The sequence below is a fragment of the Hemicordylus capensis genome, chromosome 1 (genome assembly GCF_027244095.1).
Source record: "Hemicordylus capensis ecotype Gifberg chromosome 1, rHemCap1.1.pri, whole genome shotgun sequence".
Taxonomy (NCBI): domain Eukaryota; kingdom Metazoa; phylum Chordata; class Lepidosauria; order Squamata; family Cordylidae; genus Hemicordylus; species Hemicordylus capensis.
In genome coordinates this window covers 363,897,402-363,922,087 of record NC_069657.1, presented here as the reverse complement: position 1 = coordinate 363,922,087, position 24,686 = coordinate 363,897,402, and the positions used below count along the sequence as shown (strand labels likewise).

The 24,686-nt window shown below is 41.6% G+C and overlaps 1 long non-coding RNA gene across 1 annotated transcript in view; it reads left to right on the top strand.

Moving 5' to 3' along the window:
• LOC128340016 (uncharacterized) overlaps nucleotides 1–13,808 on the top strand; it is a 31,372-nt gene extending 17,564 nt beyond the window's left edge. The window contains exons 4-5 of the long non-coding RNA XR_008313403.1: nucleotides 7,422–7,548; nucleotides 13,201–13,808. This is a non-coding gene — a long non-coding RNA (uncharacterized LOC128340016). The remainder of the gene's footprint in view (nucleotides 1–7,421; nucleotides 7,549–13,200) is intronic.
• The last annotated feature ends 10,878 nt before the right edge of the window (nucleotides 13,809–24,686 follow it).

Here is a 24,686-nt window from a genome sequence, read left to right as displayed (position 1 = left end):
ACAGATGTCAAAACCAAAAATGGAGACTAAAGGAGAAAGTCTTTCTGCGATTGCAAAATGGAGTTCCAAAACAGCCGAAATAACAAAACATTTTGTATCCGAAACAAGGACGTTTTGTTTTGTCTACAAAATTTTCTGTTTTGAGCATTGGGTGTTTTGTTTTGGCTCTACAAAACAGCTGAAATGGCCTGTTTTGCTCACAAAACGTTTTGTATCAGAAACGAAATGCACATCCCTACCAGAGGATCTACCCTCAGAACACCTCAAACAACCAAACCGCGGCTAAGAAGCAGGCTCCCTAAGTGGGCTTGCCACCGGGAGCAACACACGTACTGAAAACTGGGCTGGGCTTCCTTAGGTTTTCATTGAGTGTGTGAATAGCTTCAGAGTCTTTCTGATGCCTTCCACTCCTGACTAATGATGTAAGAAAATAAATCCTCACTGGCTTAATGGACTAGATCAGGGGCTAGTTTTGTATGGTTTAGGGAGCTGCAGGTTCATCTGGGCAAATGATGAGGAGCTGGAGATTATTGTGAAGGGATAAAAGTATACCATATCATTCTGGGATAGAGCCCATGCACCTCATTCATACCATCAGCAGGAAGCACAACAAAGAAGAGACTGTGACAATCACAGAACTTTAATAACTTATGTGATTGTTACAGTCCCTTCTTTGTTCCGATGAAGGTGATGAAAATGCTTTTTGAATGGATTTATTTTTGACTTAGTAAGATAAATGCACTAAAATCATATAATGTGCCGAGTCAAAAAAAGCTGCTGTCTGCAGTTGTGAATGTACCATCTACTACTGGATAGATGAATCATAAAGGTGATTGATTTCTTGGAGAATAGCACAAAAACACTATATTTCCTGGCATATTACATGTATTGAGTACCTTCATAAGGAGTCACCCTGCCACTCATTATTTTAAGTGAAAATGTTATTTTATATGGATTTTTCTTTCTCCTGGGGCACCAGAGGTTGCTTGTTCAGGAAACAGGATATTGGGTGAGACAGATTTGTACTAGAGGGCCAGAAAGAGGTTTAGTGGGTTTTTATTATGGTGGTCTGAGTCAACCTAGCACCATATTTGGGGTAAGAAACAAATCTTGCAAGGCAAATAGACTTGAGGCATTTTTTGTTTGTTTTTTGTTCTGCCTTTCCCGTGGCATGCTTCCACAACCTGAGACCCATGAGATAAAATATACCCTACTTGCCATATATTGTTTTTTGACCCTCTTTTTATAGTCCCAGGCAGGAAGCAAAATTAGGTAGTTAACTGGATCTTGTTGAACCTTACCTGGCTGGTGGGTTGCATTTGGCATGGTGGGTCACAGATTCGTTTTTGCGTCCAGTTCATGCTGGATTAGCACTTTAAAGCAACAACCAATTTGAGTCTGAATTATCTAAGGATGTCCTGCTCACATATGATTCTGCCCACCTGTTAACATCTTCTGGGGAGGCTCTGCTCCACATGTCAATCCATCAGATGTGGTGGATGTCCTGAATCGGGGGCTGGAGGCCGTGATGTGAGTTGGATGTGGGCTAATAAACTGAAATTGAATCTGGACAAGACAGAGGTAATGTTGGTCAGCAGGAGAGCCAATCAGGATGAGGATATTTTACCAGTTATGGATGGGGTTACACTCCCTTTGAAAGAGCAAGTACGCAGCTTTGGGGTATTACTGGACCCGGCTCTGCTTTTGGAAGCTCAGGTGGAGGCAGTGGCCAGGGGTGCCTTTGCACGGCTTCGGCTAGTGCGCCAGCTGTGTCCCTTTCTCGAGAAGGCAGATCTGGCCACAGTTACCCATGCCTTAGTCACATCACGGCTGGACTACTGTAACACACTCTGTGTGGGGCTGCCCTTGAAGAATATCCGGAAACTGCAGCTAGTGCAAAATGCGGCAGCAAAGGTTTTATCTGGAGCTGCCTGGTGGGAGCACATCACATCCATTTTGAAAGAGCTGCACTGGCTAAAAGTTTGTTTCCGGGTCCAATTCAAGGTGCTGGTTTTGACCTTTAAAGCCCTTAACGGTTTGGGCCTGGGATACCTGAGGGTCCGCCTGCTCCTAAGGATTGCTGCCTGCTTGACAAGGTCATCTGAAGGGGCTCTGCTCCAGGTGCTGACAATGAAGGAGGCTCGGTTGTCATGCACGCGGGACAGGGCCTTCTCTGTTGGTGCCCCCAGATTCTGGAATGCTCTCCCGGTGGCTATTTGCTCCTCGTTCTCCATCACAGCTTTTAGAAAACATGTTAAATCGTGGCTTTTTGCCCAGGCTTTTATTTGATTGTCTCTGCTGCTGCTCTTTGTACTCTGTATTGGTTTTATGCTTTTGCTTTAAATTTTTGATCAGATTTGTTTTATATTTTTAGCTTAATATTGTAATGGTGTCTTTTTTACAATCTTGTTTTTAAATTTTGCTGTAAACTGCCTGGGGATTGTTTTAAAGAAAGGCGGTATTTCAATTTAACAATAAATAAGATCACTTTCTATCAATTCACATTATGAACTGACATCCAGAATCTTAGAACGGATCCCAAACTTCTTAATAATTATGATCCTTCTTTGCTTTTTTGCTGTTGGAGGTATATTTTTCAGTTTTTCAAGTTTTGTATACATCATTTCCCCCAGCCCATCATGGTAGCCAGGTGAAGTGATTCGGGAAATATACAGTGGGTATAGGAAAGAATCACCCCCTTTGATAGACCTTAAATTCTGGTTCCCTTACATCCTGAAATGAAAACACAAAGAAAATTCCCTTCACCAGCTGTATTTATCCAATGCAACCTATAACACCCAACTGAAAAACATCACAATTACAGTCCAGAAAAAGCATCAGAAATAAAAAACAAGAATTACTGAGATTGAAAAAGGATCACACACCCCCTCCAATGTCAATATTTTGTTGAACCACCTTTTGCTTTAATAACAGCCTTGAGTCTGTTGGGATACTTATCTATCAACCTTGCGCATCTAGACGGAGCAATATTTGCCCATTCCTCCATACAGAACTGTTCAAGTTCGGTCACATTGGATGGTAGGTGTTGGTGGACTGCTATCTTCAAATCTCTTCACAGATTTTCTATGGGATTTAGGTCTGGGCTCTGACTGGGCCACATGAGGACGTTCACTTTTTTCTCCTTCAGCCACTGTGTGGTCAATTTTGCTGTGTGCTTCGGATCGTTGTCATGTTGAAAGGTGAATCTTCTGCCCATCCTCAACTGTCTGGCAGAGGGTAGCAGGTTTTCTTCCAGAATCTGACGGTATTTTGCCCCATCCATTTTTCCTTCTACCCTAACGAGAGCCCCAGTCCCTGAGGCAGAGAAACACCCCCACAACAGGATGCTGCCACCTCCATGCTTCACTGTAGGTATGGTGTGTTGTGGATGGTGAGCTGCGTTGGATTTACGCCAGGTGTACTGTTTGGTGTTGAGGCCAAATAGTTCAATCTTGGTCTCATCTGACCATAAGACCTTTTTCCATTTGGCATCAGAATCTTCAAGGTGCCTTCTGGCAAAGCTCAAACGAGCTTTAATGTGGCCTTTCTTGAGAAGTGGCTTTCTCCTTGCGACCCTCCTGAACAAGCCACATCTGTGGAGCGCTCGTGAAATTGTTGTCACATGCACAGAACAACCACTCTTTGCCATGAAGTCCTTTAACTCCTTCAGAGTGGCCATTGGCCTCTTGGTAACCTCTCTTACCAGTTTCCTCCTTGCTTTTCCATCCAGTTTGGAGGGCCAACCGGATCCAGGGAGGATAGCAGTCCACCAACACCTACCATCCAATGTGACCGAATTTGAACAGTTCTGTATGGAGGAGTGGGCAAATATTGCTCCGTCTAGATGTGCAAGGTTGATAGAGAAGTATCCCAACAGACTCAAGGCTGTTATTAAAGCAAAAGGTGGTTCAACAAAATGTTGACATTGGGGGAGTGATCCTTTTTCAATCTCAGTAATTCTTGTTTTTTATTTCTGACGCTTTTTCTGGACTGTAATTGTGATTTTTTCAGTTGGATGTTATAGGTTGCATTGGATAAATACAGCTGGTGAAGGGAATTTTCTTTGTGTTTTCATTTCAGGATGTAAGGGAACCAGAATTTAAGGTCTATCAAAGGGGGTGATTCTTTCCTATACCCACTGTAATTTAGCCCTTGTTTTCAGAACCACAAAAAATGGCTGCTCAGGGGAGCAGTTATATCCAGTAGAACAATGCCTAGCTACAGACTGTTCAATAAATCCTACATTCCTGTTTCCCAGGACAAATGTTCTGTTGGTGCATCTGATGCACCACTCCTGGGATAGCAAAAAGTGAAACCTGCAATACCTCTTGTGCTGTTTCAGCATCAAAAGCAGTCACAGAAGAAAGAAAAAACCTAAATATATCACAGTTTATCACAGGCTGAACACAAGCACTAAGTTGTTTGGGGAATAAAAAAATTACCTAAATACAGTACTCAAGTACAAGTAGTAGATCTTATTTATGAATACACAGAGGGGCTTAACTATGGAGTGACATTCATAGCCTTTCCATGCTTCATTACTTTACAAATGACAGTAATTAGGTTAAGTAAGCAATGGACAAACATTCATCTAGATGATAGCTTTCTTCTGAATTTAGCTACATTGCACAGGATTCATTGAGAGGATTTTTGTGTTCCCTGACTCAATAGCAATGGGGAAAGGTACAAAGGGAGAAGGGGAGGGTACAATGGCCAGAAGTCGTAGCAATTAATTCCTTAAATGTTTGTAGGAAGAAATTGCATTCCCTTAGAGAGGGAATGTTGCATGCCATTTGATCCTGTTGCCCATTCCCTATAAGGGCTGTTTCACAGATGTATATATATCATTTGATCTCATATCATTTGATTACTTAACTTAGAGCTGTGCTGCTGGTTGGATTTACTACCCCGCCCCCCCCAAAAGTCCAGCCTTGGTCCATTCAGATGGCTTCTTCTCTAAAAGCAAAGAAAGCTGACAACATGACATAAACTCAAGTGATCATGAAACATTTCCCTTCCCTTCTGCCTCTGCTAGATGCTGGTGAAAACTTTCCACAGGATTCCAAAAATATGCATGAGAGGATTCTGATGCACGGCACATGTGAATCAAAACCTGCCCAGGATCTGATGATAGATTCTGACAAATGCCCTTGCTGACAAAAGCTAAGAACCCAAATGTTCTTCAGAGACAGGCCAATTGTTATCCTAACAATCCAAAACTGAGTCACTATGAACAGTCCAATCCTCGGTTTTCAAAAGGGAAACAAGTCTTTGCTATAGTTATACTGCATATTTGCATATGCAAATCAAATTATAGGCCTTCACAATTTGCAGATATATTTAGACATCCATCCAAAAATAAACCAGCTTCCGACTGCTCCGCTCTATTTCTCAGGGCATTTCTTTGAACTTATTGCACTGCTTTTCCTGTAATGAAACTGTTTCCAATTTCAACGGGATTTGCTGGTAAATATTTCATAGGTGTACGAAACTAACCTCTTCTCAGTCTCAAGGGAAATCATATGCTTAATGCTTCCGTCCACAGCCAAATCTTGCCATTCTTTGATTCTGACTCCAAACAGGCAGAAGGTTCATTTTCTTTAAATGATCATTGTCGAAAACAGCACATACATTTCCAGTTATTTACTGGCCACCTTCAATTGAGTTTGTGCCTTTCAGCAATCACTTATGGTGGTGTGATTCAGTAATGGTGTGAATTGTGGGTTATCACAGTATTACATATGACATGCCAGGTTCATTCCCTCAAATGTGATAAATGTTTCTCATCCCTATGTGGAATATTCTTGTAAGAATGCATTGGGAAACATGTAATTAAACTCTGCCTTTAAACTAAAATAGGTTTCACAATCTCACATATTATATTCCAACTTTCATTTGCACTCTATCAGACTGCCACTGTCATCAGTAAAACGTAATCTCTTCTTTTACATATGATATGCTTCTGGTATGATCATGACTGTTTCCAAGGGCATCAGCCCAGACTAATGCTGCATTAGTGCAAACATGTTGCACTAGCACAAGGATGTTACTCTAGTCAGTTCTGTTAAGCAGGGAGCTTATGTTCTTGACAAATGTTTTACCAAATGTTTTACCAACAGGATGCACTTGTGCAAAGTGTGGCATGCCACCTGCTGTGAAACCTCTTCCTTGTTGCATACATGCTGCAGAGAATGCTGCAAATCTTCTTGTGTAAGCACAATGCTTGCACAAGTGGCAAGAGATTGCACAACTTTGAGCATTCGCTGGGCTATGTACATGACCTACTTAAGTGGGTGCATCTGTTTGTTGCACTAGTGCAGCATCAGTCTGGATGTCGTCCAAGAAGAGAAGAAAAGCTATGAGATTATCTGTCATGGTAAGGAAATGGAAATTGAAAATGGGAGTTTGTGTAGTTCATTAAATTTCAAAATGATGAACACAACTAAACCAAAGTTAAAGGAGCCTACTGGATCAGATTAAGGGTCCAGAGTTTTGTTTAGGTCCAGAGTCTAGTGGCCAGCTGGATGCTTTTGAAAAGCTCAACAGGAATCAGGAATGATGAACTGTATGTACAAGACTGATAGAAATAGGAGGCAGGGGGAGGAGAGAGAATGAGAGAGAGAGAGAGAGGACTGGGGGCCAGCCGATACTGGGGCAAATGTCAAGAGGCAACACATACATCAGAAAATGAGACAAGGAGGGAGGATAATTTCTCAAAACATCAAAATCGTAATGCATAGGGGTGACCTTTGAAACAGGTAGGCTCTGATTGAAATTGAAAGCAATTCAATTTTAGAATTTACAGGCTGGGCAAGTCTCATGTTCTGATCTTGCGTGAATAAAGGTTTTTGTGGATTTATTTGTGGACTGGTGAAGAAGAAGAAGAAGAAGAAGAAGAAGAAGGCTGTACTGCAGAATGGAGAGCTGCAGCAGGAAAGAGGAACCCCCCCAAATTGGGCACAAGCACAAACAGAGCTTTACTCACAGAAGGCACCTGCACTCAGTTGCAGGCATTCCTCTCCCTCCTATCAGAGTCCTCATAGTGGAGCCAATGCTGTTCCCTAAGATCCCCCCACCCTGTAGAATACCTGGGGAGCGGGGAGTCTCAAGGAACTGCTTAGGGAGAGGAAGGAAGATTGCAGGAGTGTCAATGGCCTCGCTCTAGTTAGAAATCCAGCCTATTGAATTTGGACAGAAGTATTAGAGGATTTAATACCAGCTTGTATTGTATGAATTTAATAATCTGAGCCATGTTGATGTGGTTCTTGAATGAGGTGTTTGGAGTTTAAACAGAATTTTAATACTGGCTTTCTGGAATTCATGACACAGAGAAAGATTAGCTGCTTTTGGATTCAGAGCAGCAATTTCAAGCCAGTTCTTTTGTGCCAATTTGTTTCAGTGTTGTGCGATTTCTTTTTAAGATGAATGAACTTGGATCCATATTGCATGTGAAAATGCAAAGTCAGCCAAAAAGGAAAAGACACAGAAACAATGAAATTGAAAGTGGTTTCCCCCCCCCCTTTGGAAAAGGACCACACTTTTGAGAGGGTAGGCTTCTGTTGTTCTGTTTAAAATCTTCCAGATTAACCAGCATTATCCTATATCCCAGAATGTTGCACTGCACTTTTCTGTGTTGGTGCATGCCACTGTTTGAAATGCAACTTGATTTATGGAAGAAAATGCACCTTGACGGCTGCCCTCATCAATTTAGATTGCTCTTTTCAAAATGCTAGCTTTCATTTTTAAAGTTGGCAGATATAATATTAACGAAGGGGGTGCCAATAGTTTAATATATTATGAAAAAAATAATTTTGGAAGCAACGTGGCAGATATTTTCATTGCATCCAAAACTAGAATGTAAAATATTTCCTGTTCTTTCAAAGGAAGCAAAGGAAAGAAGGCTGTGTCAATAGTCAGCAAGAGTAAAAGCAAATGAGATACAATTGTTCTCAAATAAATAGTTTCCAAAGCATTGAATATTTTTGCATAACACGTACGTGTTACATATGTATGCATAACACACAATGATTATATAATGTATGTTTGAATGATCCTAATGGGGGTGGAATCACAACACAGAAAGGTAGCATCTAGTTTTCCATATGCAGGGCATTATTATCATTATGTGGAAGCATTCATTCAGGATTCTCCATTTGTAGCCTGAAATGCTGAAGTTAAGTAATAATAAAGTAACCATCTAGTTCAACCTAACCTGACTGTACATAGGATATGGTATTACAACAGTTGGTTGAATGCTTACTTACAATAATCCTCATGGAAATAAATCCTCATTGAACACAATTGAAGCAATAGATTACTACTACGTATAGGATTGGGCTCCGAGAAAAATATCACCGGTTGTAGTGGGGAATGTACCAATGCAACATCTGGAGATGTTGTGACACTTGGACATTTCACATGGACATTTCACGTTTTGACCTTAAACCTGCTGCTAAATCATGGTTATTTATTTGGCCTTGTCAGTAGATGGGGACAGTTAGTTTGATAGTTCTGTGCTTTTGCAGGCATGGTATCAAAGGTTCCAGTCACAGTGTCACCACCACAAACCGCTACTGTCATCTGCTCCTTTCAAGTACGTATAACACAGTCTGGGCTTATGACCCTTCTTTCAGTATATTTTCTCTCTGCACAAGCCAATAATCCCAAATTATGTTTTTGTTTACCCCCCAAAATTAATTTATCATTCCTTCCACATGGGAGTCCAAGGTAGCTAACAAGACTGTGAATAAAGAAAATTGATTCATCACAATAACATAAACATTGAACCCCCAAAAGCCAGCAGATATCAGCCCCTGGAGGCAGGTCATTTGTATCTAGTTCAGAAAAGCTTATCTAAACAGAAACAAACCGATTGTTCCTTCTGAACTATGCTAATATTGGATTCTGGCCAATTCTTCTGAGTAAATTCCATGATTCGAACACTACCAAAAACAATTCTTTGTTGCATTCATTTGCCTTTCTGATGACTGGAACCTGAAACTAGGGGTGTGCATGAAACCAGTATGCCAGGTTCAGTTTGAGTCATAACCGGACTGGGCATGTTTGGTTTTGTGCACACATGAACAACCCTGAACAACCCCTGGTTTGGTTTGTGTTCGGGAGTTCTACTGTATGTGCGTGTTCGTGTGTATGTGTGTGTATATATTTATATACATACATATATACATATACATATACATATAATACATACATTCCTTTAATATAGATATTTCGAGCCATACACGGCCAGGTTCGATTCAAGGCTGGCTCGACATCAAGCTCTCAAACTTGGTATATTCAACATTGAGGCAATTTGAATTCAAACCTGTTTTCACACCCTACCTGAAGTAAAGCCTCAGAGAGGTTTATTTGATCACAAGGACGGGCTCACTCACTACCACTGTAGTTCAGTGCGAGGGCACCTTTTTGCATATTCCCAGGTTCAGTCCCTGAAATCACCAGATACATCTGTATACCTCCCTCTGTGAAACCCAGGAGAACTGCTCCCAGGCTGCAGTGACACTACTGAGTGAGGTAGAACAATGCTTTCTGGCTCAGTATAAGGTACCTTTATAGATTCACAAACAGAGCCAATGTTATCTCATATAAGGAATTTAGTGCTGAGAGATGCAGATCCAGAATATTTTGTCCATTGGGATAGCCTGGGCCCTTTATTTCCCCCCCTAAAATCCATAATAGAAAGACATCCAAAGGTGCCATAGAACATGGATTTATTTCTTAAAGATTACTTGAAATGTTTCAAGCTTGCTGCTATTTGTTAAGGATACTACTCTACAAAAACATGTGATAAAATTTTAGCATACAGTAATTAAATACATACATACAATACATACATTCAAACAGACGGAGAGAGAAATCTGTTATCAAACTAAGCTCTATAAAACGTGTTATTAAAAAACCTATACCTTTCCAATAAAAGAGTAAATTTTGAGTATTCCTGGTTATTATTTTTCATCACCTACTTCATAGAAAGACCATCACATTTAGCTTTTTCAAACCTAAAAATGTACCTTGGTTCATCGTAACAAGGAACCAATTTTCAAAAGAACCTGTGAATAGGAACACAGTAAAAAAAATCTCATCTGAATATTAATACAATTTATTAAAAAGGCAACTTAATTACTAAAGGAAAAAAGTTCACTGGCTCACATAGTGTGTAAGGCAACATGGGCAGTTGGAGAACCTCCCATGCTGTGTTGACTAACCACTGCCGGCAGTAAACTGCAACAGCTCTGTTCCACTCCAATATAAAGTTGAGCAAATGCAGTTGCACAATGCAATGTCCATGGGAAATAATGAGCGTTGCATTGCATTGTACAACTTTATCTGCACAACTTTATCTGCAGCAGAGCAGCACCATTGTGCAACACCATTGGTAGTGGTTTCACAGATACAGCAGCACAGGCAGTGCCCCAACTGCCCAGATTGCCTTGAGGAGTATGTGAGCCTCTTTATTTACTGGCTGACATCCTAACGAAGTTAGGAGTAAGGAGTGTAGCACCAGTTAGGAGTGTAGCACCAGTGCTTCTGAAGAGTTCCTAACACACACTGCACTGGTTCTAATGTGTGTGTGATCAGAGGCGTTCTTATCCCCAGACTTGGGGCTCTGGCCTGTGGCCTCCTAGGTCTGGGGTGGGGCCTCCTGCAGCAATGCTGCACCACCCCACCACTGCCTCTGTGCCTGCCCTGCCAGGCGGTTCCAGCACACCTTTAGGGAAAAATAAACACCACTATGCAGTGGCGGCACTAAGTGCGAGAGGGTGGGGGAGCAGGGAGGGGAGAGTTCTCCTGTAAGGAGATGTTTTAAAGGAGATGTTTTAAGGAGAGTTCCCCTTTAAGGAGATGTTTCCCCGGGGGGAGGGTGGGATGGGGGCATGGCAGTGGTGGTTGCAGGGAGTGTGGAGGGGGGACAAGAAGGAGAGAGTTCCCCCTGTTACCCTCTGTGGATTCCGGGATGGGAGGCGGCGACCTACGTTCAGCTCCGCTCCCTCCTCCCAAGTGATGGCCTCTCGCCTCTCTACGTCTTCCACATGGGACATATTTTCAGAGTGCTTCTCAGGGAAGGGGAGATTGTCTAAATTTGCCCACACTGCTAACCCAGCAGTGTAGCTGGGTTACTTGAACTTCTCAGAAGCACTGGTGCTTCACACCTGTGCTTCATTAATTAGGATGCCAGCTATTTGCTATAGAAGACCACCTTCTATAAGACCACTTCCCACTTAATTAGCATGCATGTTTTTGTGTCTACATCCATTGAAGAACATCCACTTTCTAACAAAAAACTCTTGACACACAAAAACTTCTAAAGACAGGAGACAGACATTTCAAACTATTATTTTATTAACAGAGTTTGTTTCAAGTACTGATAATTATTTAGCTCCAGAAGCATTAAAGCAACTTATTAAGAAAACTTAAGGGTAATTTGCTTTTCCTGTGCCACTAATTTCATTACAGACAGAATCCCTTTCTCCACTTGGTTTCCCTTCCTTACTAATTTATTCCTCTCCAGCTTGTGCCACTCTTTCCCCCCCACGACCACATTTCTTCATGTAGATAAAGATTTCACATACCTTGATTGCAGAAGCCTTGGAGTAAGGGCAACAAGAATGGTTCCCAGACGCTAAAATGTTACCTATAATCTTTCATCAGAGCCATAAAGGTAAAGGTGTGTGCTTACATCCATTATCTACTGGTGTAATAAAAGAGCGTAATAGAACCCAACAGACAAATACCTTGCTTCAAAACTCTTCCCAAGGTCATTACACCAGGTTTGATTTTCCAGTTTATAGCTCACTTAAGTTCATGTTTTCACCTTCATGTCACTGTAGTTTGTGATGATTTCTCATTAGGAGGCTGCTTCCTTGCAATCCTGCTATATCTTCTCACACACCAGAAGAACCAGGACAGAGGCACACAGGCATGGAGCAAGGAAGAGGCTAGATGAGCTACTTATGTCATCCGAATCTCATTGCTCTGGTGGCATTGCTATGAGACTCACAAGGGTTTGGAATCTGGGAGCTGGGACATATTGGGCCTCCCTTGAGTCCTCCCTTGAGTCCAGGATAACCCATTCTTATCCAGTCAGCAATACTATTCTTTCCTCATCAAGATTTGGACATATGCCCCACAGGCATTAAGATGACCTAGAGAGATAATCCATGTAGTGTCTGTATTTATTTAAAATATTTATACCCCGTCCCGTCCCTCCAATTCATTACTTCTCAGGGCGGTTCACAACATTTATAAAACAGTTACAATATAAAATCAGACTAATAACATTAATCAAATTAAACAAGTTAAAAATCTAAGCTAAAACCACAGTCAAAATTAGCTTTTAAAATTCCAAAATAAAATCTTAAAGCTAAAAGCTAAGAATTATAAAAACTAAAAACTAAATAACCTACCAGATATACACAACAGGTGAAACATTAAAAAGCCTCTTTAAGAAGATGTGTTTTTAGTTGTTGTTGTTTTAAAAAAAACACTGAGAGAGGGAGCATGGCAAAGCTCTTCAGTGAGGGTGCTCCAAAGTCTAGGGGCCACAACTGAAAAGGCCCTGTCTCTAGTCCCCACCAATTGGATCTCTGTTAGTGGCAGGGCCATGAGTAGGGCCTGAGATGATGAGCAGAGGGCCCTGGCATGGGTGAATGCAATCTGAAAGGTACCCCGGCCCCAAGCCATGTAGGGCTTTAAAGGTCAATACCAGCACCTTGAATCTAGCCCGGAAGTGGACTGGTAGCCAATGAAGCTGACACAGGATGGGTGTAATACCTGTAAATTAATGTTACTAGAATTAGTCTGGAATCTGTTTTCCATGTGGGTGCCCAGGAGTTGAATTAAAGAGTTGCTATTCTGCTCCTGCTTTCTTGTAAGTCTGTCCACACACCAATGCAGAGGCTGAAGTGCAGGGCTTCCTCCACACCCCCTGGAGGCCCCCAAATCCTCCTTAGTCAGTCCTGGGTGGAGTGGTCACTGCGCCATACTGCCAGCCCACACTGCACTGGGCAGCCAAGCATGACCTCTGCATCAGAGACAGAGCGGGGAGTGGGGAAAGAAATATATGGGATGAGGATATGTGAAGTTGCGTGTTGAAATGTTTCTTCTAATGCATATTTGCCTAAATATACCTGTTATTGATTCTTACATTTTTGTAAGTTCATTTGCTGTTTGTGCCCTTAGGAACCCACACGTTAAAGATTCTGCATGTGTCACGGTGTACCTAGGTGCACCTCTGCACCAATGGAAGCAGAAAGGGTTACCACCAAGGCTCTTGCATCTACATCTGGGTCAACCCACTGCACCTCATTATTCCTAGGAATGACTGCTGACTGGTTTAATCCTCCATGCATTCTCTCACAGCACCCTTAAAGGAGAACTCTCACTACCTTCTAGCCTGCCGCATCTCAGTACTCTTGGATAATTCTGCTGGCCATAAGAAAACTACCATGTATTACTGAAGTTTAAACAAGACTATTTGATACATTCTGTCTTGGTTTTGAATGTGTTTGCAATGTGAACAAACGTTAAATCGACTTTCAGAACACTAGAGTAATTGAAGGTGACAACAGGAGCCTTATTGCAAATGTGACAGGCATGGGAAGAAAAATGATTCATTATTCTCAGCAGGTAGGGAAAGTAAAAGATGGGGGAAGATGCAAAATGAAAGCCCAGCTTGTTTTCACAAGAGAGCCACTGAGGGGATGCTGACATGAGGGGATTGTGGAGCAAGCATGTACGGAAATAATTTCATAAAATGATGTTACTTTATTCCTCAGTGAAATACTGCAGAGGAAATGGAAATAAATTTTTCTCTGCATTCCTAGTGATTTTCTTTTGCACTTTATTGGTACACCTACATGCAGCTTGTTGTTGTTTTTGTTGTTGTGTTTTGTCCTCAGAAATGTTTCAGAACAGTATTCTGAACATTATTCCTAAATTGAGGAGATCAAGCAGTCTGTGAAAAGACTTTTATTCTTAAGCTGGATTTGCAGGACAAATGACAGACTATTTGGTTTTGTCAGAACCAATAAGCCATTATACAATCAAAGAGCCACTTCAGAAGATTATGGTCTTCAAACTCTTCATACAGTTTCAAAATAAAGAAGTACCATCCAATGTGACCGAACTTGAACAGTTCTGTATGCAGGAGTGGGCAAATATTGCTCCGTCTAGATGCGCAAGGTTGATAGATAAGTATCCCAACAGACTCAAGGCTGTTATTAAAGCAAAAGGTGGTTCAACAAAATATTGACATGGGGGGGGGTGATCCTTTTTCAATCTCAGTAATTCTTGTTTTTTATTTCTGACACTTTTTCTGGACTGTAATTGTGATGTTTTTCAGTTGGATGTTATAGATTGCATTGGATAAGTACAGCTGGTGAAGGGAATTTTCTTTGTGTTTTCATTTCAGGATGTAAGGGAACCAGAATTTAAGGTCTATCAAAGGGGGTGATTCTTTCCTATACCCACTGTCTGTGGTAATACACAATCATTCATCTTCTGGGCATATGAGTGGATGTTCTAAGAATCTGATGCAAAATGAAATCACAATATCACTGCGGTGGGGGGGGGAGTGTTTCTGTGATAGATAATATATAACTTCTTCATTTGGAACCTCCTTTATACATCAGCCACATTTGAGATGGATCTTTTTCATCCCTGCCCGGCAATATCCTTCAACAGTGAAAGCATCTCATATCTGATAAATTAATAGTGTAGTGCATGTCATCATGAAAACCCACATAAAGAAGTTTGCATGGGCACCTGCAGGACCTTTCCTGGAGCAGGGAAAGATACAGTCCTATACCCACTTACCTGCATTGCATTCAATGGGAGTTCCTCAATCTGGGGAGGAAACTGCCCCCCCACCTCCAGTTGCCCATGGAAGTGGGATACTAACAATTCAGGAATGGGGAGGACTGTAATTACTGTGCCCCTCTCAGGGACAGGTTTCCGGATTGCAAAGAATGCTTCTGGAGAAAAGGGAGGTATGCGAAAATTACATGAGCACCAGACCTTCTTAAGCAGGGATACTACACTGCAGCCTGACATCCTTTTGCTGCATAAGATGCAACAATAATCAGTATGTCAGCCAGTGTCTCAAGAGCCACCATTGATATTAGTGTTTCGGTAATGTGGACATTGGTTTACATTTAATCATTCAGTTAAATAGCAGGTGGCTAATCAACTACAGTTATTCAATACTTTGCTAGAGATTTGGACACTGAACAAATCATGACCAATCTGGCATTATAAAATAGGTGAGACCATATTTAACAACTGTTTGGCAGGGGTTAGTATTCAGTGAATAGCCATATACACAGCAAGTATGAATTTATGTACTGTATATACTTATTTATGACATTTGTATCCTGCCATTCCTCCAAGGAGCTTAGGGCAGTGGACATTATTCTCCCCCTGCCCACCCTTTTATCCTCACAACAACACTGTGAGGTAGGTAGGCTGAGAGTGGTTGACTAGGCTAAGATCATATCCTGTGTTAAGCAAGAATGACATCATTGAGATCCAAACATTCTGCTGTGCACCCTGAAGACAATTCCTATAGGAGGCAATGATTCCATTCCTGTAGGAGGGGATTGCCAGTTTATTCCCATCTGTACCCCATCATGTCTCCTAAATGGCTGCTTTGGAGGATCCTCCAATTTTCCGGAGCCAATTTTCAGAGGGGTGCACTGAAGGTTATAGGGACAAAGGGGATTGGCTACTTCCCTCTGCCCAAGTGTAAATACCTTCCACGCATTCGGCAGGATTTTTTTGATAGAAGCCGTAGCCAGTTTTTATAAAATTGTATACATAATTGTCTTCATTGACTTTGTTGCTACATTGTACCTATTGGCAGATGGCCCTCAATTGGATTAGATCTAGCATCTGTCATTGCAAAATCCATTATGTTGCTCTGTGGGTGCCAGAGAGTCTCATCTTTGACAGTCACGGGTTACTAAATTGAGATGTAATGACTCAAACATGCTGTCTATCTAATGCCAGATATATGGGAAGTAGAAGTGTTGAGGCAAATGCACTCTGCACATGCACATATGTACTTTCCTCATTATTATTACAAGTGGTTCACCTATTCCAGAGTTCCTTTTACAGAAAAAGGATTGAAGGAGGAGTTGATTGTGGGCGGGGGTGGGCAGGCGTTGTTATAGATTGGGCAGGTTATGTATTTTTTGAACTGGGGTCGGTTTAGACCACAATGCATTGTGGGCTTTCCCACATGTTGCCAGCCCAATCTGTACTCAGAAACCTGTGGGCTTTTACACTCCTTCCTTCCTTGTTTTTTATTCTTTAGTTACAGGTCAAGCAGGGAGCTTGTGCAATTTTGGCATGCCACCTGCCGGATAGCTCTCACATTCTGTGCTCAACTTCTTATTATTCTTTCTATACTGCTTTTCAGTGAAGAAATTCTCAAAACAGTTTACATCAGAAAATAATAATAATAATAATAATAATAATAATAATAATAATAATAGGAAGAAGGTTAACCCACAGTTGCTACAAAAGGAGTATGGTTAAAATAACTGAATTCAAGAGCTGGCTGGCAGGTGACACTGCCAAAATGGGGCAAGCTCCCTGCTTGATGTGCGGCCAGACAATAAGAACATGGAAAATGGAGATCGAAAGCCTGCCGGTCTGTGTGTTCAGCCAGTCAGATCAGAAAGCCCTCAATGTATTGCAATCTGGACAGACCACATGTCTTCCTTGCATTAGGAAAGTCTCATGAGCTTTGCCTTAGTATTTGCCAGAACAATGATAATCAAGAATGGTCTGGACTGAATTTGCCCACCCCACTTACAGGGCTGCTATGCTATAAACCTTTCACAAACAGTGGGAGAACTGATTACAGATTCCATCCAGGTAATGAGTTGTATTGTTACATGTTCTCCCCACTTCCCTGATTAGTGAGACGTCCCAGGAACACTGCTGCTTGGATTCTGACTTCTTTGGGAGAAGAGAGCACCAAAAGCTTGGAATAGTTGGCTTATTTACAAATATGCAGGTTGGACACAAGATGGAGGCAAGCAACAAGAGGCTACATCAGAACCTTAGAGAGACACCCTGGCACCCTAAGGTACATTCCATCAGCATTTTGCTGTCCCTCCCTTAGCGTTTCCATTCAGCTCTATCTCCCGCAGAAAAACTGCCTGTTTTCCCCTACAACCTCCTGGTTTTGTTTCTTAACATGTGTGTGTACATGCACACAAAAATGCACATGCACACACATGGTGGTGGTAGATGTGTCACCTTTTGATGGCTTCCTATGAACATTAGTTTTTAATAATAACTGCTAGGGCTATGCAGCCAGATAGGTCCGAGAGGCATGTCACATCCAGTACGTCAGGCATTATCGGAATGACAGGAGAGAGCTCTTATCCCTCCTGCTGCTAAGGAACGTTGTCAGAGTTCCAGCACGCCTGTCAGAATATGCCTCGCATTGCCCTCTCCCTGTCCCCCTCCCATCTTTGGCCTTTGTCTTCCCCTGCCTTCCCCATTAGGGATGTAATCAGAAACAAATATATCCTGTTCCACTGATGATGGCATGTTTTGCTGTTGTATGTTATTGCTTTTGTGTTATTTTGTGGGGGGTTTCCTGATAAAATGGATTATTGCTTATTGTACACTGCATTGTAAAATCTTTTGGAAAGTTAGTATATACATGTGATTTTTTTAAAAACCCTTCTCGGATCCTGAGGTGCTATTTCAAATTTATATTTTTATGTCTGGATAACTGTGCTTAATTAGTAGGTATTAATATTCATCATGAAAATGTGAATAGGCTATCAAAAATATATTTGAAGAATATTTTAAAAATTAGATATTTAGGTAGCTGGGTTCAGACTAATCTTAAAATATTTAATAGTTTGAGTATATAGATGGTTTAAAGATTGTGTGGTTAGGTTGGATCAGTTCCAATTTGTGACTCCTGAGAATGTGGACAAGCTGATTGGAACAGTATGACCTACCACCTGTTCTCTTGACCCTTGCCCAACACAGCTTTTATTATCTGGCGGGGAGGTTGTTGTAGAAGACCTGGTAGAGATTATAAATGCATCTCTGAGGGAAGGCAGGATGCCTCCTTGTCTTAAGGAGGCAATTATTATATCACTTCTGAAGAAGCCTACCTTGGATCCCTCAGAGTTGAGCAACTATAGGCCTGTCTCCAACCTTCCGTGGCTGGGCAAGGTAATTGAGAGGGTGGTGGCCTCCCAGCTCCAGACAGTCTTGGAGGAAACATTATCTAGACCCATTTAAAACTGGCTTTCAGGCAGGCTATGGGGTGGAGACTGCCTTCATTGGCTTGATGGATGATCTCCAATTGGGAATTGACAGAGGAAGTGTGACTCTGTTGGTCCTTTTGGATCTCTCTGCGGCTTTCGATACCATTGACCATAGTATTCTTCTGGAGCATATGAGGGGTTTGGGAGTGGGAGGCACTGCTTTGCAGTGGTTCTACTCCTACCTCTCGGGCAGGTTCCAGATGGTATCCCTTGGAGCCTGTTCTTCGAAATCTGAACTTTTGTATAGTGTCCCTCAGGGCTCCGTATTGTCTCTGATGTTGTTTAACATCTACATGAAACCTCTGGGAGAGATCATCAGGAGACTGATGACAGCTAAATCTATTTCTCCTTGTCAACATCATCATAAGAGCCTCCCCATCTCTGACAGCTTTTAAAAAGTATTTATAGATGCATCTGTCCACCCAGGCTTTTAATTAAATATTGTTTTAATGGTTTTAATGATGTTTAAAATATTATTTTTAAAATTTTAAATTGTTGTAACGTTTTAAACTGTTTGGGTTTTGTTTCAAATAATGTTTTATTTTTCTGTTTTTATTTTGTTGTAAACTACCCAGAGATCTAAGTTTTGGGCAGTATAAAAATATGTTAAATAAATTAAATAAATATTCAGGAGAGGGCATAACCTCCTTAAATGCCTGACTGGAGGTGGTGATGGGCTGGATGAGGGATAACAAACTGAGACTGAATCCAGATAAGATTGAGATACTCATTGTGCAAGGTTAAAACTTGGGAGATGAATTTGATCTGCCTGTTCTGGATGGGGGTCACACTTCCCCAGAAGAAACAGATAAGCGGTCTGGGGGTGCTTCCAGATCCAAGCCTCTCCTTGGTGTCCGAGGTTGAGGAAGTGGCCAGAAGTGCCTTCTATCAGCTTTGGCTGGTACTCCAGCTCCGTCCGTTTCTTGAGATAAACAACCTCAGAATAGTGGTACACTTGCTGGTAACCTCCAGACTGGATTACTGCAATGCACTCTATATGGGGCTGCCCTTGTATGTAGTCTGGAAACTACAGTTGGTCCAGAATGCAGCAGCCAGGTTGGTCTCTGTGTCATCTTGGAGACACTATTTTACTCCTGTACTGAAGGAGCTACACTGGCTGCCGATTGGTTCCAGGCAAAATACACCTTTAAAACCTATAAAACCCTAAACGGCTTGGGCCCTGGGTATTTAAGAGAATGTCTTATTCATCATGAACCCCACCACCCATAGAGATCATCAGGAGAGGTCTGTCTGCAGATGCCACTGGCATGTCTGGTGGCTACTTGGGGACAGGCCTTCTCCACTGCTGCCCCAAAGCTTTGGAACGCGCTCCCTCCTGGAATAAGAGCTTCCCCATCTCTGACATATTTTTAAAAAGTCTTTAAAGATGTATCTGTTCACCCAGGCTTTTAATTAAATATTGTTTTAATAGTTTTAATTGTTGTAATGTTTTAACTTTTTCTGTTGTCATATATTTTGCTTTGTTGTTAAACGCTGAGACATAAGTTTTGAGCATTATAAAGGTATGTTAAATAAAATAAAATAAAGAAATCTCTAAGGATTTAGAGTGCTGACTCCATCTTAATTTGTCATGGAGGGGTAGACCAACAATGAAATACACCATTAATCTGTAATATCTGTATTATCAAAAACTGGGAGGAAAAACTGCAGAGTTCATATGGTAAAACAACAACAGCAAAATCAACCAATACCCATCACAAGTTGCAAAAGTAGTTTTATGTAAAAGCAAATATTTAACCTTCACCAGATGTCATGAAAATGCAAACATTATTATGGGATAACTCTGTACCCCCAAAACTGACACTGTTGTGGTCATGGGCTAATTGTGTACCCCTCCCACTTAGACAATGAAAAACCAATAACAGTATTAAGTAACTCAGGGGAAATCCACTTTATTTTATTAGGATTAACTAACCAAGGAAAACACATTAACATTTTTTTCATTAACTCATTAAAAATATTAATTTTCACAAGAATGCTTTTTAAACCAAAAATAGTACAAAAATATTAGAAAAAGCACATTAACAATATTGAATTAGCAGCATTAACAACTCAGGAAGAAACTTATGTCAGAAAACACAGATAAATACTTCTATCTTACACAGCACACCGCTGCACTGTATAGAGGTGGACAACAAAATAACAGCTTTAGACTTCCTGGGTACCTAGGAAACCATGGACACTTCCCCGTCAAAAGCAAAAATAGATGAAAACTGTTCCCTTCTGGAACTTGGCTGCATTTCATTGGGAATATCAGCTGGATCAGCCCCGCAGTTGATTACCAGCTCTGTCACAGAGCCAGCTGGGGTGGTGAGGCTTGGGGGCCTCCCAGTTCTTGGAAGTCCCAGAATGGCCCGTGCAGGTGTGCAGGGCATTCTGGGGAGCCTCCCAACACTGGAAGGCTTGTTGTAGCCTCCCCATCAGGAGTCTATTCATGAGTCACTGAGGCATGGAGCTGCGCTACGGCGACACACAATCCTGTAATCCACGTTTCGGGCACTCTCATGCCTGAAACCTGGGTTAAGCAGCGGGCTCTGAGCTGTGCAGCTCCTGTTGCTGCACACGAGCCGCAGGAACTGGACTGGGCTCCCTTAGCCTGGTTCCTGCTGCTCGTGAGAATAGTCATCATCATCATTATCATCATCATCATCAATCAAATTTGTACACCACCCAAAACTTTCATCTCCGGGCAGTTAACAATAGCATAAAACAAGTTAAAATATATACAAAAACTTAAAACAATTTAACAATTTAAAAATCACCTACAAATTAAAACCTTAAAATTTTAAGGTTTTAGTCTCTGTATTTCATTATGATAGTAGGTGTTTTGCAAATCAACTAACTCAGGGGTACAACTGTACCCCTAATGGGGCACACGTGTACCCCAGTATTTTTTTTATCATGGAGGCAAAACCATTTATGGTAATGACCTGCTCTTTACAGGGTTTCTTTTTAATGGGGTGTCACTGACAATGTCCTAAATGGACTAAATTTTGGAATTAAGAACCAACAATAAAGATTTTGAGCCTCTAGAGGTACTGAAACACCCCATGATTGCCAGTGAAGATTAAGAGGAGTCAGCCTACCAATGGTAGAATAGTATTTTAAGACTACCAAACTGACCATTACTTCTTGTTGGGATGTACCAAATGAAACACTACGGGTTGAACAGGAAGAGATGGGGTTACATATGAGAAACTTCTGATATTGTATCTGCTCATTAAAATTGTGTTTCCAAATTAGAATGAAATTAAGCCCCAGACTGTCCGCCTTCACATCTGGTTTTTTAAATGACTAATTCTTTGTGTTTGTGTTGGGGTATACATCTTGCTGGTAACATTTTTCTTTTTCTAGTACTGTTTGTTTTGTTCTCAAGTTGATATAGTGGAAGAGAATCATCCCCAACTTTTTCAATAGTTTCAAATTAAAAGTATTTTACATGCTTTGATGCAAAAATATTGGACAATACATGAATTAAAAGAAGCTGAATGTCTGTTGAAATCTACAGTTCAGAAAGGCTTGCTGAGCAAATGGTATCATTACTCCAGAATTTAGCATCCACTTCGCTGAAATATAGAGGTAACTGAGAGAGAGATTTAGGAGAAAACTTCTAAAATAGCCTTATTTGGCTACCTCCTAATCCAGAGTTAGCCTTATTGCGGTTACCTGAGAGATTTGGCTTTAATGGGCAATTTAGAAATAGTGGCATGTCTTTTAGTAGCTGCCACAATCTGTGCAACATCAAAATGGAAAACTCATGATTCACCATCTGTGCTAGATTGGCATAATAAACTGTGGGCTACTGCCTTCTTGACTGAAATAAATTATAAAAGAGCAACAGAAAGAATAATACAGGCAGATTTGTTGAGGAAGGGTGTTGCTAAATGAATAGTGGAACACTATTTTTAGATAGTTTATATCCTTTTGCACAATTCTCTCTTATTTAATTAATATTAGACATGGATGTTTGCATTAAAACTTACTTTTGTACCAAACACACACACACACACACACACACACACACTTCTTCTGACATAATTCCAATTATTTACCACAAATGTAGTAAATAAAGTACAGAGGAACTATCAAAAACTGCAATCTAGAAATCCATTGCATGTCTGCTATAAAACACAAGGAAAGGGGTTAAAGCGACACTCAAAACAGAGCACAACATGCAAAGGTTAAGCCAAATGTCTTAAATCTTGTGAAAAGAGAGGGAATTCATGGCCACTTTCCAAGCTGCAACCTCCCTTCATCTCTCCATCTCTTAAGGGAAGCAAGCCAAGCTTTTACAGCTTGTTTCCACACGTATTGCAGCTGTACTCCAAAACCTTTAGCACTTCTGTTCCACTCCTAAGAATGATCTCCAAGTTGTTTCAATGAGCAAAACCTTAATGTATGGGGAAATGTATGGGGCATTCCATACATTACAGTGCCTCCTGCTCCTCATGGTCCTGAGAACATCCTTCTAGGACAGCAATATGGCTGCAATCTGCTTCATAAACGAGAACCAGGTAATTTTGATTGGAGTGCCTTCCATCAAAGCTGACCCTCTCCCTAAGGACTGTCAATATCTAATTATTGCAGGGATTGCTTGCTGAGTAAGGCAAAGATTGTAAACACCTCTGTTGCTTCCATCAGAAACAAATGCAGTCTGTTTTTATGTCAAACATCTGATGTGTCTTTAACAAGAGATTAAAAAGAGATAAATAATCCCACGCCAAGGGACAACAACAGCACTAGCACTGAAACAAGTATATGAATGTGGGATGAGGCTATATGCGCAGTAGTAGAGCATCTGCTTTGCATGCGGAAGGTCCCAGGCTCAATTCCTTGCATCTCCAAGTAGGGTTGAGAAAGGCTTCTGCCTGAAACTTGGGAGTCACTGCAAATAATTCTGATCTAGATAAACCAATGGTCTGACTTGGTACCATAAGCTTCCTGTGTTGCCTAAGTTGCTTTGACATATGGAGAACACTGCTAGATCATACTGAGGGTCCATGTAGTCCAGCATACCTACCTGCCTCCTCCCAGACAACCAGCGATTTTTCCTGGCTCTGCCGACTGTGTGTCCAGACAACAGGCACAATGGTGATTGGCAGACCTGGGATCTGGAGGAGGAAGTACTCTGGTATCCCACAATACCCTGCAGGAAGAGCGTGGTGAATTGAGGGAGTACTTCACTGTTGGTCCACCTTCCACCAGGCTCTATGGAAACCTCAGTCACTGGCATCTTGTTTCTGAAGTAAATTGGTTAGCCCGCTCTCCCCGCAGACGATCAAGCCTGCAGCCCTGGGTGGCCGGACTGGCCACCCACACAACTTCCAGCTCTGTAACAGAACTGGCTGGGGCTGCGGGGACCAGGGGGCCACTTGGCCCCCGGAAGTTCCAGGATGCCCTGAGCAACCACGCGGGGCATCCTGGAGAGACCTCCGAGCCCGGGAGGTTGCTTACAGCCTCCTGGTTGAGGGTCTACTCGTGTGTTGCCATGGCATGGAGTCGCGCCGTGGTGGCACACAATCAGGAAACCTGGGTCAGAGGAGCACTCGCTCCGCTAACCTGGGCAAAGGGGAGAGCTACTTTGGCGGGCTAGCTGCCAGAGAACCACCGGGCTCACTCGCAAGCCTGCTGGTTCTCACAATGGGATAAAATCGGGCTGGGCTTCTTTAGCCAGGTTTCCCCTCATCGTGAGAATAGTCTCATAGTCTCCATGAATGTGCCTAATTATTATTGAGGAATATTTATGTCCCACATTTCAACAAAGAGTTCTCAAAGCAGTTTACATAGAAAAATTAAGAAGACGGTTCCCTCCAAAGAACTTGTCTCCAAAGGACTCACATTCTAAAAAGCAATATAAGGTAGATACCAGCAACAGTCACTGGAAGGATGCTGTGCTGGGGTTTGATAGGGACAGTTGCTCTCCCCCTGTTAAACATAAGAGAATCACCATTTGGAAAGGATTCTCTTTGCTCAGTTAGCAGGGAAATAATTAGTTTAATCCCATTTAATCCTGGAGGAATAATGGCTTTAGTCTAACAAATCAATATATTCTTTAGGACCATGGGGATATAGATCCCTTATCCTCATAGCATTTGAAAGACAGGTGGTTTCGTAAGTAAGTTAATAGAAAAAGAAATACTTCTAGCTACTGAAGCATTCAGTATACACCCATCTTTTCTATTTAGAATGAACCCCAGGCAAAGAAGTAGAAAGATGATGAATGAAGCATTGCCATGCCAATGTACTTGCTGTGTAAAAATAAAACTTCCCAATTTCCCCCAAAGAAGAGGTGGAAAGTATAATGCAAACAGAGAAGCTGCAAAGGATGCCTACTAGAATATTTCT